Source organism: Labeo rohita, chromosome 14 (genome assembly GCF_022985175.1).
Source record: "Labeo rohita strain BAU-BD-2019 chromosome 14, IGBB_LRoh.1.0, whole genome shotgun sequence".
Lineage (NCBI taxonomy): Eukaryota > Metazoa > Chordata > Actinopteri > Cypriniformes > Cyprinidae > Labeo > Labeo rohita.
In genome coordinates, this window is record NC_066882.1 from 15,344,438 (window position 1) to 15,358,981 (window position 14,544).

Genomic DNA, 14,544 nt, shown 5'->3' on the forward strand with positions numbered 1-14,544 from the left:
TTATGTTGGGGAATGGTTAGGTAAGAATGTTGACTCTTTCTCTTTGGAAACTCTAGAGGAAATAACAGACAATTTTAAAAATATAGAAAATATTTAGAAAGAAAGATGATTCAGTCAGCTCATTCACCTCCTACAGATGGAGATGTCAGATATATGATGTTTCTATGCCACTGTGCTTTGTTTTGCAGCACCACTGGAAATACCATTTGTCAAGCTGTTTATCTTAAGGCAATTAGATAAAACTATTTAGATAAATATTTATTTAATTCAGTTTAAGAAAAAAAACGATTACAGATTAAAATGAAAAAATACTTGTTTCTTGTAGTAGAACGACAAGTGTACGACAGTAGGGTCTGCGGTTTAGGCTTTGCCTACATTGTAAGGACATTTGACCAGCAAAACCAGAAATCACCTACATTCACCTACCCATTGGGTGGTTCCCACAAGGAAACCCATTATTCATGCTTTTCTGAATAAAGTATTCAGCTTCGGGCACACATACAATATGTGGTTTGACTAACCAGTAGCGAACTCTCAGGGCCAGCAAATATGTCATTATCGAGGCCTTAGTGGGCCTTTATTTACACAATCACAAAATGCATGATTTACATAATTACAGAGGGAACAATTTCCTGATTTGTTGATTGCTTAAAATGAAGTTTAACTAGGGCATTTTAAAGGGATAGTTACCTGAAATTAAAAATGGTACTAATGTACTCACTTTCATGTTGTTCCAAGCCTGAATGCCTTTATTTCTTCAATGGAGGTCCCAATTTATTCTGGAGTTTTCTGCTATCCAAATAACACGGATCCAGACTTTTATTAAATGGATGGGGGAAAATGAAAGTCATACAGGGTTTGGAATAACATGAGAGTGAGTAAATCACAAAACAATCTTCCATTTGGTGTGAATCTTTTAAGTATTCAGTGTCATGTCATGCATCTGTTAGTAGCAGTCACATCTAGTTTGAGAGTTTTTAAAAAAATATCAATAGATTCTTTAGTACTATAAATTGGCTGTAAAACACTGTGATGTACGATTTCCATAGGGTGTCTTATTCGCTGTGTCAAGGTGTTTCTTAACAGCATGAATGACAATGAAGGCTCTGACTTAAAATGCAAATGCGTGGGGTGCCAATGACTGTAACTATTTGTACGCTAAGAACTTGAAGCAAAATACTGTCACGCATGAGTGTTTTTCCTTGTTTTACTCAGAATATTGTGTGCCGCTTTGGCTTGGCTGTCACTGAGGTACTAGATTTTTTCAATATTGGTTTAGTGATACCTCCCTGTAGCTATCCATTTTCATTCATTTCAAAAAAAACACCTCCAGAGACATTAGCTACGGCTGAGTGAAGTAATTCATCACTGCGAGCTCTTCAAATGCACAGGAGTTGCGTAAAGCAACATTAATGCATTGTTCACCAAACACGATGTTCTCATTTCTCAAACAGCGTAACTCTGCTGCTCTGGGATAAACCTCAGTGGCCTAAAAAGACATTTTGGGAATGATTAAAGAAACAGTTCTGCTGAACTCGGATCAGTAGAAATAAAAAAGAGAGAGAAAGAAAGAGCATCAGCCGTTATGCCTGGGTGAAGAGACACATTTGAAGGAGTGTGTGGGTCGGAGATGACAGCGGGACTTTTTCATTTGAGTTTTAAGTGCTGGAAGATGTAAGATGTAAGGCTGACAGGTCATGTAAGTTATGAGAGGGTGAAAAACATCTAAGATTGTGACTGCACCGACACACAAAGCAGCCCGAGAGAAACAAACACTCTCTGCACACAGATATTAGCATGCACAAACAATTCCCGCCCTGTGGTGTATGTCTCCAGCGACGGAGAATTGATGAACGAAATCATGATTCCGTCACCATAACATCTGGCTGCCGCAGATCCAGCTTCAAATCTGTGTTTTTGAACCAAAACCATCTCACCTGTGCCTCAAGGTGTCATTGAAAGAGGCAGGGTGTTAGTATATCCTGCACGTTTGGCTCACAGCACTCCACTAAAGAGCCGTCAGTGCGGAACCTTCTGAATAAAGAAAGTCATTTAGCTGTGTTTTGCTGCCGGACAGAGAATAAGTGATTGCCCTGGGCTCCTCTCTACTCACTCTCAAAAACAAAGTCATAATTGAGGTCTTTGTAGGGGAGAACATTAGACTGTGAAACATTTATGCGCGCGTTCGCCTGCCGAATAATAATAATGCCGGCAGTGTTGTCTCTTTAATATTAAAAAACACAAACATTTGCGGAGTTATCTTCCTTTATTACCAAACGCAATAATGAGATGTTTGTGCTACCAGATGATTCTAAGGGAGTACTTCATCTGCTGCTAACAATGTCAGCTTTACAGAGGTAAGTCCCTGTGATTTCTGCAAAGCAGAAACCTAAAAATTTAGCCACAAAAATGGAATTTACAGTATAACATGAATTGTCATGGAATTTGCCAAATGTTGGATAAATACATCAGAAATTCGTGAAAAAAGTAACTGATTAAACTTTTCTTTTTCATTATTACAATTGTATTAATTTGTTAAAATTAATCAATTGTTAAATTGTCGATTTTTCATGTTTTCAATTAATTAAGCATGCTTACTGATTACTAAAATTAAATTTTATCATTAAAATGGAAACCAGAATTAATTAATTAATTAATTAAAAAAATAAAAATAAGCAAATTAATTAATTAATTAATTAATGAAAAAAGAACAAGTAAATGAATAAATGAGTAAAATAATAATAAAAATGAATGAATGAATGAATGAAAAAAAAGAATAAGCAAATGAATGAATGAATGAAAAATAAGTAAATGAATGAATGAATGAATTAAAAAAGAATAAGCAAATGAATGAATGAAATAAAGTAAATGAATGAATGAATGAAAACAAAAGAATAAGTGAATGAATGAATTAAAAATAAAAGATTAAGCAAATGAATGAATGAAAAAAATAAAGTAAATGAATTAATGAATGAAAAAACAAAATAACAAGTGAATGAAATAATTAAAAAGAATAAGTGAATGAATGAAAAAAGAATAAGCAAATGAATGAATGAATGAAAAAAATAAAAGAATAAGTAAATGAATGAACGAATGAAAAAAGAATAAGCAAATGAATGAATGAATGAAAAAATAAAAGAATAATTAAATGAATGAATTAAAAAATAAAAGAATAAGCAAATGAATGAATGAAATAAAAAATAAAAAGTAAATGAATGAATGAATGAATGAATAAAAACAAGAATAAGTGAATTAAGTGAATGAATAAAAAAATAAAGGTTTAAGCAAATGAATAAATGAATGAAAAAAATAAAAATGTAAATAAATGAATGAATGAATGAAAAATAATAAGTGAATGAATGAATGATTTAAAAAATAAAAGAATAAGTGAATGAATTAATTAAAAAAATAAAACAATAAGCAAATGAAGGAATAAAAAAAATGAATGAATGAATGAAAAAAATAAAAGAATAAGTAAATGAATGAATGAAAAAAATAAAAGAATAAGTAAATGAATGAATGAATGAATGAATGAAAAATTTCAAAGAATAAGTACATGAATGAATGAATGAATTAATATATAAGATGGATGGATGGATAAATACGGTAAATGAAAGGCTGATATTTTGCCTGAGAATAAGTAAGTAACACTTAAAAATCTGTGTTCAAATAGAGTAGTGTTTCTCAACGGGGGCTGTACCGCCCCCCAGGGGTCGTTCAGACAGCATCGGGGGGCGCTGGAAGCAATATTTTTGAAAGGGGGGGCGTTGAGCTGTTCCTGGGGGGGCGTTTGGTCAAGACGAGTTTAAACCAAAGATGTATGAGCTGAAACTTGCAAAAGAAAATGGTCTGCCTCATCCTAACGCTGTCTCTACTGGATACATTAAAACGCACTTTTTATATACCTATTTTCAACTTGTCGGTAGCGCCGGCGTGTGGAATCCCGCAGGCAGAAATAGAACGCGGCATCCGTTTATTGTAGCGCTCGCGCTCAGTTGTTACTGGAGGACCGATTACAACGGGATCTATGTGCTTTAACACACGTGTCGCGCTGTTCGCGGCTAGTGTAGAAGTGGTGTTCGCTGCTAGGTTACACCAATACTCCTGCTCCTAGACTTGACTGTGTATCATTTCCTTAGCAACGACTTCATTACTTCAGTGTTTGCTTGACTTTCTGTAGCGCAGCTGCTGCGCCAAAACAACAGCAAGCATTTAGACACGATGAAGCAAAAGATGTTTTTTCTTGTTTAGAAAAATTAATATTAATACGTTTTATTTGCTGATTAGCTGCGGTTGGTTTGAATACCAAATTTCTAAAGAGTTTATTCAAAGCTCACAAATATAGCCTAATTTATATCCACGTGGCTTTTTTGCTCCTTTTTTGCTTCTAATGATAATGATACTTAAAATGATAAATCAAAAATGTGATGAATGTCATGTGCCATTCAATGACATTAAAAAAATAAATAAATAAAATTATGTATGAGGTGTTTTGGGGGTTAAGATACATGCTTTCAAAACAGGTCTATATATTATAAGTAAAATATAGCCTATAATATACACTACCAATAAAAAAAGGTCAGTATGATTTGTTAATGGGTTCATAAAAAAAGTTTGCATTTGTTTGTTTAATAAAACAGTCTACAGTAAAAACAGTAAAAATGCTGGGAAAAATGCTTTCTAAAAAATGCTTTCTATGTGAATATATTTTAAAATGTGTTTTCTTCTCATGCTAAGCTACAGTATATTACTACAGCTTTCAGTGTCACATGATCTTTCAGAAATTATGCTGATTGTTACTTAAGAAACATTTCTTATTATTATAGCTGGCACAACACACTGACAAAAAAAAAAAAAAAAAAAAAAAAAAAAAAAAAAAAAAGATTTGAAATTGAGTTGACTATAACAAATATATAAATCAGGACAGCACTAAAATAGTAACTATTTTGAAAATGAGGAGTACATGTTTCCCATCTTTCTACAACCCCAATTAAAAGTTGGGGCATTTTGTGAAATGCAATAAAATTAAGAATATGTCATTTGTTCTCTTTAGCTTTTATTTAACTGACTTAAGTACAAAGAAAAAATCCAATGTTTTCACTTGCCAACTTAGTTTTATTTTGTTAATATAAACAAATTTTGAGCCATGATCCAGCTTTGCTTGCGAAGACTGAGAAGCTCCATTTATAGCCAAACATGATACATTCACCTATTACCAATTCACCTGCTTGCTGTGTTTCAAAGCAGTTTATTTGGTTATTCTATAACCTTTTCACTTTTATTTTGCCTTTGTCCCAACTTTTTTTGGAGTGGGATGCATACTTCAAATCAATCAATCAATAAATATTTTATAAATAAATGTTTATATTTACAAAACTTTTCTAGAATTAGGGTTGTACTTAGTTTTTCTTAAGTAAACTTTGAAATATTCTCACAAAATCTATGAAATATAGTAAAGTAGGGTTTATGTGTAAATGTCCATTATGTCATTTTTATTTAGTCTTTTTAAATTTGGGGCAACAAGATATATCCACATCTCAACAACACTGAAGCTATAGCAATGAAAACCACCAACATGCTCATGTTATTACACTTATTTTAAAATAATTTACTGTAAAAAGTACTTCACTGTCTTTTTTGATCAATTCAATGCATCCTTGAAATAAAGTAATTTCCTAAAAATCATAATGACTCCATACATTTGAATTACTGTAAATATAATATCAGTCCTCATTATAAACAAATTAATAATAATCAACTTTAATATTCAGTGAGGACAATTAGACTATGATTTATTTGATGGGGGGTGGTGAGGGGCCTGGATAATGGGTAGGGGGGCGCTGGCCCAAAAAAGGTTGAGAACCACTGAAATAGAGGGTTAATGTTCTGCTAGATGTGAAGAGAAATAAAACCCCTAAAGGTTATACTGTCTGATAAAAGAGTCATGAGTTTCTGTGTTTAACAATTATAAATGGCCCGTCACAATAGTAGGAGAACCAAAGTTCTAACTCTTAGTTATATATCTTCTTACAAAAATCTACTGTTTTAGTAGTTTTATGTTAATCCAAGATACTTCAGAGAGTACCATAGTAACACTGCAATCTTAGCACATAATAGGAATGCACTGATATTGTAATTGTAGTTGATAATTATGTTATGGCTGATAAATGGCCAACATTAAAGTTCTATACTATTTTGTCTAAACAAATAAAAAATAGCATACAAATCATTTTAATTCAATCAATTTAATGGCTACAAATGATTTTAGCCATCACAACATTACAATGTACAATATGAAAAATGCATATTCATTCTGAGATGTGCTAAAGATTAGGGGAAAGCACGGCGAGTTGAGCCAGTTTTTACTAACGCCGTGTTCAAAGCGAGCACATGACAGTAATTAGTCCAACTTAAATATGTACTGTATATACATTTCAGGATGTGGTGCATAGTTGTGAATAATCACTTTGGGTTTAAAATAAACTGCTTTCAAAATATGGCTTGAGGGTAAGTTGAGCCACATGGAATAAAACTGTGCCACTGATTATGCTGAAGTAAAACTGAACATTTTCACCTCATGCTATATAAGGGGAAGATAAATTCAATAAAAATTACTTCTTAAAATCTATGTGTGAGACTTGTGATGGACTTTTCTGTCCAGAGAGTTTCCTCACCTGTGGCTCAAGACACTGGGTTAGGATCCAGCTGGGACATACAGGTTTGGATAAAAGATAACCTAAATGTAGTTACCAAGTGTTCCATGGGCCCCTTTCCATCACAGAGTGAGTAAATGGTTAAATCTTCAAATATGTGTGGTCATATCACCAACAAGACACAGAATACGAACCAATAAGTACACATCACTACAGTTTCCAACAGAAATGAACACTACAGGTGGTAAAACAGCAAGCACTTGTAACAGTTATGATTACAGCTCCATATGTTTTGCTTTCTGGTGTTGTGCCAAATTCTGACCCCTGCCAGATTACTACCCCCTGTATTGGTAGGTTTAGGGTTAGGATTAGGCAATCACGTAGCGATTTCAATGAGAGGGGATAATAATTTGGCAGAGGGTGGAAAATGGACATTTTACTCAACAGAGAAGTTAGAACTGTGGTGACACAACATCACATAAAATGTACCATTTGTACGTTCATCTGCTCTAGGGGGAAAAAAAAACAAAGAGTCCTTTAGTGCCACTCAGTGGACATTTCACATCAAATATGTCACAAAATGTACATGACGCTAATTATTTCGCATCTTGCGAAAAAGTTCCCATAGGTATGTTTTTGTCATGAGATCAGGTTCACATAATAAAAAAAAAAACAAACAAACAAAAAAACAAATAACCAATATGGTACCAATATCATGTATCTGTAGTACGTTTATAAAAAATAATTGTAAAAAAATAATTGATAATAATATAGAGATGAATAAAAACAAGGCATTAAGCATCCTTCTCTATGTGCTGTATGTAGCCCTCATTATTCAGCTGCGGGAAGGAACTAATCTTTAAAGCTTTAGTGGAGAGATCCACACTGATAGTTTGCAGGACTGCAGCTGAATCTTAATCTCAGTTTTAATAGAAGCTGTCTTTAGTACAACCCTGTTGCCCGCTTCACTACCGAAGTGGGAAAAGGAATTAAGACATTATTATAAATGCCTATTGAACAACCACTTTCCTCACTTACATAACAGTATTTTGGGCAGGTGTTATGAATATAATATTAGCATATATTGTTTATATGCAAATTTTCACAAAGGTGAAAATGTCATTTATGCGCCACTAGCAGAGCCAAACTAATTGAAATCTGCTGCTTTGTTTTAGCGTTTTCAAATATATCATAGCATGTAACTGTTATGCTGTAGGAGACTGACACATGACAACACTGATTGGTAGATGGCATATAAAGAAAATGCACAAGTCCTCAAATCCTTCAACTATTGTGATGTCAAAAGGCAGCAGAGAAGAAAATTAAAGTCTACTTCATGCTTTTAAGAGCCTTTCAAAAAAAGGATCAGGCACCTTCACAGCACATGGGTATTTCTGGACAACCATCAATAGAAAAAGAGCCTTTTTTGTGTATGGTTACGACATGACATTTAAAATGACAACATAAGGTGTAACTTCTCAGAGAAAGTACAAATTACCAGTTCAGAAGCATATGTCATTCTAAACCTGCAGGTAGAGTCCAGACATCAGAAAAAAAAAAAAAAAAATCAGTCTAGACAGGCTTTTTTCCAGTTTAAATCAAGAAATACTCTTGCGCTGTAAGGATGTGATAAAAATGCACATGACATTTTGGGAAATTATACACTTTGTAGAAACCTTAGACTGTAAAAAAAAAAAAAAAAAAAAAAAAAAAAAAAAGAAAGAAAAAAAAAAACATGGATGTAATGTCTGTGACATCACCCATAGGTTTCTAAAGAGCATTTTTGAAGCTCATAGTGGACGGAGCCGGTCTTCGCCATCTTGGGGTGTCACCACACGGCACTCCGGTTGTGGCTAGAAGGGATACAGCTCCGACCGGAAACTAACAATGGAATTAATTGTTCTACCTATTAGATTGTGTTTTATTAAAGGAGAAGTCCACTTCCAGAACTAAAATTTACAGATAATGTACTCACCCCCTTGTCATCCAAGATTCTCATGCTCTTCTTTATTCAGTCATAAAGAAATTATGTTTTTTTGTGAGGAAAACATTTCAGGATTTCTCTCCATACAGTGGACTTTAATGGTGCCCCAAGTTTGAACTTCCAAAATGTAGTTAAAGTGCAGCTTTAAATGATCGCAAATGCGGTTGTAAACAATCCCAGCCAAGGAAGAAGGGTCTTATCTATCTTATCTTATCTTATCTTATCTTATCTTATCTTATCTTATCTTATCTTATTTAAATACTTTTTAATGTCAAACACTTGTCTTGTCTTACTCTGCCTGAACTCAGTATTTTCCAATTCATAACAGTTTAGGGTATGTCAAAAAACTCCAATCTCATGTTCTCCCTCAACTTCAAAATCATCCTATATCGCTGTTTTACCTTCTATTTTACCTTCGCTGATCTTCTTTGCATGATTACTTTGCAAAGACTGGGTCAGTACTTCTGCACCGATGTAGAATGATTTTGAAATGATTTTTGAAGTTGGGGGAGAAAAAAATATGGAGTTTTTCGACATACCCTAACTGTCTTGAACCAGAATACGCAGAGTTAAGGCAGAGCAAGACAAGATGTGCGTTTGAGATTAAAAAGTATTTAAATAGTATTTTTAAATGAAAATAACCAATCGTTTCGCTAGATAAGACCATTCTTCCTCGGCTGGGATAGTTTACAACCGCATTTGGAATCATTTGAAGCCGCATTTAAACTGCATTTTGAAAGTTCAAATTCGGGGCACCATATCAGTCCATTAAATGGAGAAAAATCCTAAAATGTTTTCCTAAAAAAACATAATTTCTTTACAACTGAGGAAAGAAAGACAGAACATCTTGGATCACAAGGGGTGAGTATATTATCTGTACATTTTTGTTCTGGAAGTGGACTTCTCCTTTAACGTCTACACCTTCCCCAACCCGAAAATTAGCCTTTACTATAATACAAAAACAGTATTATTGTTGTACAACCATGCCCGCCTAGCAAGACAGTGGTGACAGCAGTGGCAATCCACCTGTCACTCAAGTGGCCATGCTCTTAATTATGCAGAACTTTAAAGGGGTCATCGGATGCCCATTTATATCGGATGCCCATATTCTAAGAAAAAAATGTGCTTTTCACTGTGCTCAAAATGTAGACTGCAGAAAAAAATACGTATACGTTTGTACTGAACATTTATAGAGCAAAGGAATTTGTGTAAAAATAAATAATAGAAGTTGTTTATTTTCTTTAAAAATCTTATAAATGTATGAGGTGGCAAGGAGTAAAAGGCTCACCAGCATGGGGTAAAAGGCATACAGTATTGATACAAGTACTTAAGCTAAAATAATGTTTTATTTTTTAATAATGTGTAAGTTACTACTTGTTCAAAACAATCACTTTAGCAAAGTTTGTACAATTTTCTGCTTATTTTGATAAATAAAATAATTATTTTTTGTTCAATAAATATACTGTCATTAAAATATGCTCATATAAAACATATATTTTAAGAGAAACAGAAATAAAATCATTTTAAAATACAAAGATTCTGAAAGCATTGAAGGAGATACCATAGTAATTTAATATAGATTTACAGCAGTAACAACAAATGATATTTTGATTAATAGCATGTTTTTAAATATGATGGTTTCATTCTAAACATGATGATTATCACTAAGATGGACACCCAACATAATATATGATGTTTACCATCTGATTCTAAAAATGTCATGTCAACAAATGGAAAAGTCAGCCTTCTGTTAATTATCATGTTAATTATTGTGCCTTTTATCCCCAACAGCAGGGGCGCTTTTTACCCCAAATACCATACTTTTGCATATTCTTTCGTTATTTAAAACCTGTTGCTTTAATTATCTTAAACAAAACTAAAAATCATTAAAAAGACCTTTGTCTAAAGATGTATTTAAGAATTTTAGCGATTCTCATTTGCCACTTAAATATACAACATTAAAAAAAAAAAAAAAAACATAAAATATTAGATCAAGTAAGCACAGAATAGATTTTGCGCTGCTGCCCACGATCGCATCAAGGATTAGACAAATTTGCATGTGTATCTAGAAAAGCGAATGTTTTGGAAAGCAACGTTTTTCTGCCATCTAGTGGTTTAGAGGGAAATAATATCAAAGGTGCCTTTAGCCCATTGTACCCTATTACATATTAATGAATAAATCTGTATATATTCAATTATGTCATTTACAATTAATCAAGCTTTCATTCATTAATTTGATTTTATTTAATTTAACTGAAATTTATTTTTTTTTTTTTTTTTTTTTTTTTTTTTTACTGCCATTTGTCTTATCATTCAGTTTTTGTCCAAACCTGCAATAAGTAAAAATGCAGTAAGGCACTTACAGCACTGACACTTTTATCTACAAAAGAAAAAGAAGTTGTCTTTGCACCTTTTCTCTCTGAAAGCTCCTTAAAACATGCACACTTTGAGACACACACACCTTAAATTAATAAAAGGCTTCATATTTCTTTCATACAATATAATCTGCATATTGGCCAGCTGAATGAAGTAGGCGGGACGTTCTTTAAAGCTGTGCGAAAGCCAAGAAAGAGAGAAAGATTTCTTTGCTATGAAATGTAATCTCCTGTATTGGTTTGTGAGTAATGGAGGCAGATTCAGTATTTCATTAAGTTGGCCGAAGTGATGTATCATCCCTCTCTTCTCAGTAACGTTGCATTAACTTATTAGCTTTACTCTCTCCCGCTCGCTTTCCCGTTTTCACTCGCTCTCTCTTTCCCCTCGTCTGTCATTGAAACATAATCACCCTGTAAAAGTAGAGATAATAAAAGCAGAGGGAATAAATGACCTTAAGAGACAGAAAAAGAGAGAAGGAGGCAGTTTACAAGATACTTTCTCCCTTAATTTCATCACTGCGACTCAATAGACAGACTGACAGTATGCCATATATGTGGATGCGAAGGTTGCATCTGATATGTGTGTGTGCGCAAGTCAGCGCACATGTGTGCGTATTTGCATGTGTATTAATGGCTCTCTGCATGAATGGAGACAGTTCATTACTGAAGCTGTCCTCTATCCAATGATAAAGCCTTTTTAATTATGCTTCATGAAACAATATTAAAGATTATTGGGGTGTGCCTAATTTTTCTAGACAGTGCCACTCCTCTCCGGGACTGATGCCACCGTGGGACGGTTGAGAATGACTGACAGCGGAGTGAACTTCAGAGACACGACGGGAAGCCGCTTGAGAAAATTAGGGCTGACTCAGCTCTTTTGGCTCGCCTAGATGAGGAGCAAGACGTTTCGGGCATTTTAATATGGACAAATACTTCCAGCAGATGCAGTGTGTGAGAGATAGTGCACAGTCTGTCACTTATTATGGCAAAATATTTTGCAGTAATGATGAATGAACTTTACAGAGTGACTCAGCAAATGCATCTGCAGATATAACGTATTGATTTTGAAATATTTTATAATTTACAATATGTATAATAATAAATAATTCCTATACTGTATATTATAACTCTGTAAATACTGTAAAAAACTTGTAATTTTTGTTATCTTAAATTTTCTGGAAAAAATGAACCACAATGTACAAAACATTCAGTGGCTCAGCAATATTACAGTAATAATATTAATATATGTAATATTAAGCAGTCCTTTGAGGACTGCATTGATAACATACTATGAAAATTCACTTTTATTTCATGCCTGCGTTTGTTTGCAACTGTTTTAATGCATACTCAACGCCTTGAGTATATTTAATTGACCAATTAATTTCAAATAAACAGCTTATTAAAGAGGATCCACTTGAATTGTGCATTCCAATGGGAGTTCATCTAGCAAAATATCAAACAATTAAACTATGTTAGTTATTAAAATAAAGAACCAAGTCAGAACAAATTTCATTGTCTAATTAAAAGTGTTGATTTGTAAATAGTCTTTTATTAAAACGATAAGGTCCCCAAACACTAATAAAGCCTGACGGAGAAAGGCTGGGTGAGACGTGGGAGGGTATGTGTGATTTTTTTTTTTTTTTGCTTTCATTTTAAAAATGTGATTGTCCTGGACTTATTTCAAAACTTGAATTTTCTCAAAGATTAGCCAATGTGAGCTCTCTCTCTCTCACACACGCACACATAAGTAAAGGCAAGCCACACAAAGCACGGTCCCTTCTGATGCACCGATGCATTTAATCAGAGGGGCATTTTTCAGTGGAGGGAAAGTAATCATTTTTGCACAATAAGGCCCATCTGAAAACGTCCACTCACATTTGCGTGGTGGCAGCATGCAGCCCAGTGGATGCATTATGTATTCCAGTGATAGATTAGACTCATAGTATTTGTGCTACCCTCTTGATGCTGAATGTCACCTTCTTTAATCATTCTTTCCCAAACAAACAACTTGAGTCTGCTCTTTTCCAAAAAAATAAATAAATAAATAAAATAAATTAGGCCCAAACTGAAGAGAAACCACTCCACTAGGAGTGCTGTGTCATTTAGAGAATGAATTGCAATCAAGGAGGGAACCGTGGTAGATGCATACAAGAGATTCCTGGAATAATGTCTTTCACATCGCATTATTTTTATAATTATCAGAAGAAACTATATGATTATCATAAGAAAGGATTTGCACCACTGAACTGATATGTAATTATGCTCAGTTTTTACTCTGCACATTGTTCAAATAGAGTTTAAGTAGAGTTAGTAAGATTGCATTACATAAAATAACAAAATTAACCTAGCAATGTAATTGCCAAAAAAAATACTGCAAATCAACACCACTAAAACAGACTCACAGTCAATCTGGAACAATAATGAACACAAGCAGAGAAATACAATCAGTAAAATCAGTACTAATTATTCATTTAGTAGTTACTAATAAGGTTTTTGTTGTTGCTGTTGTTATTGTTGACCAGTACTTTCTACCAGCCCACCAAAATATTCTATTTTTAGTATCAAAAAGTCGTTCCTTAAAATTATTTTTGTATTGTTGTTCCATATGGAAATTCTGCTACAGTGTAACTTCCTGAACTTCATAAATAAACACACACAAATATCGTAATACATGGCACATGACACCAAAAAACGGCTTTCATTTTCATAGCCCTTACGAAAACTAACCATGGTTTTACTGCAAATAAAACCAAAAACTATAAGGCGCTGAAAAAGTTCGAAACGCGAGCGCGACGCAACAAATGCGTTCTGTGTGAACACAACGTTTCTTTGAAACTTCCATTCGTTAATATAAAACGGTTATATGGAGCACGTTTCTACAAGGTTGTGGAATATGTTAGGGGTTATTCAACTATGGAACGCCATTGGGGACAATACCTATTATATGTAACGCGTGAAATCTGGACGCATTAACACGCAAAGTTTGTACGCGTAAATACGAAGTATATGTTCGGGTGTCGCGTCAGACTGCACAACAGCAAATAGCGTTGCTCTATTTAGGATTTAATTTGCATTTGTGATGGGATGGCACGTTGCTGTATACGTATATAAACATCAGACGACATTTCTTTTCGTGAGGGATGACGTGCTGTTAGGTAAGCAAATACGTATGCAAACGTCACACGTAACATTTGTTCGTGAATGAGATCATATTTTTACGTTGACATGTACATAGGCAGGCGTTAAACTTTAGAGTCAATGATGCATTTATACGTTGGTTGTGATGTCAGTGCTGTGTCATCTCATCCCGTTTGTACTCATGCAGGTTTTTTGTCTCCGGTAACGTGGAAAAGTGGATTGCTCTCTATGATGGCTCTTAGAAATTTTTTATTAAACTGTCAAAGAACTTTTACAGACTGCGTTCAGTTGACTTATATAAGACATAAGTGATGTAATAGGCTATATACACATATGTATAACATATATTAACATACATAGAACATACAACACTGGATACGGCCATAGCCAGGGT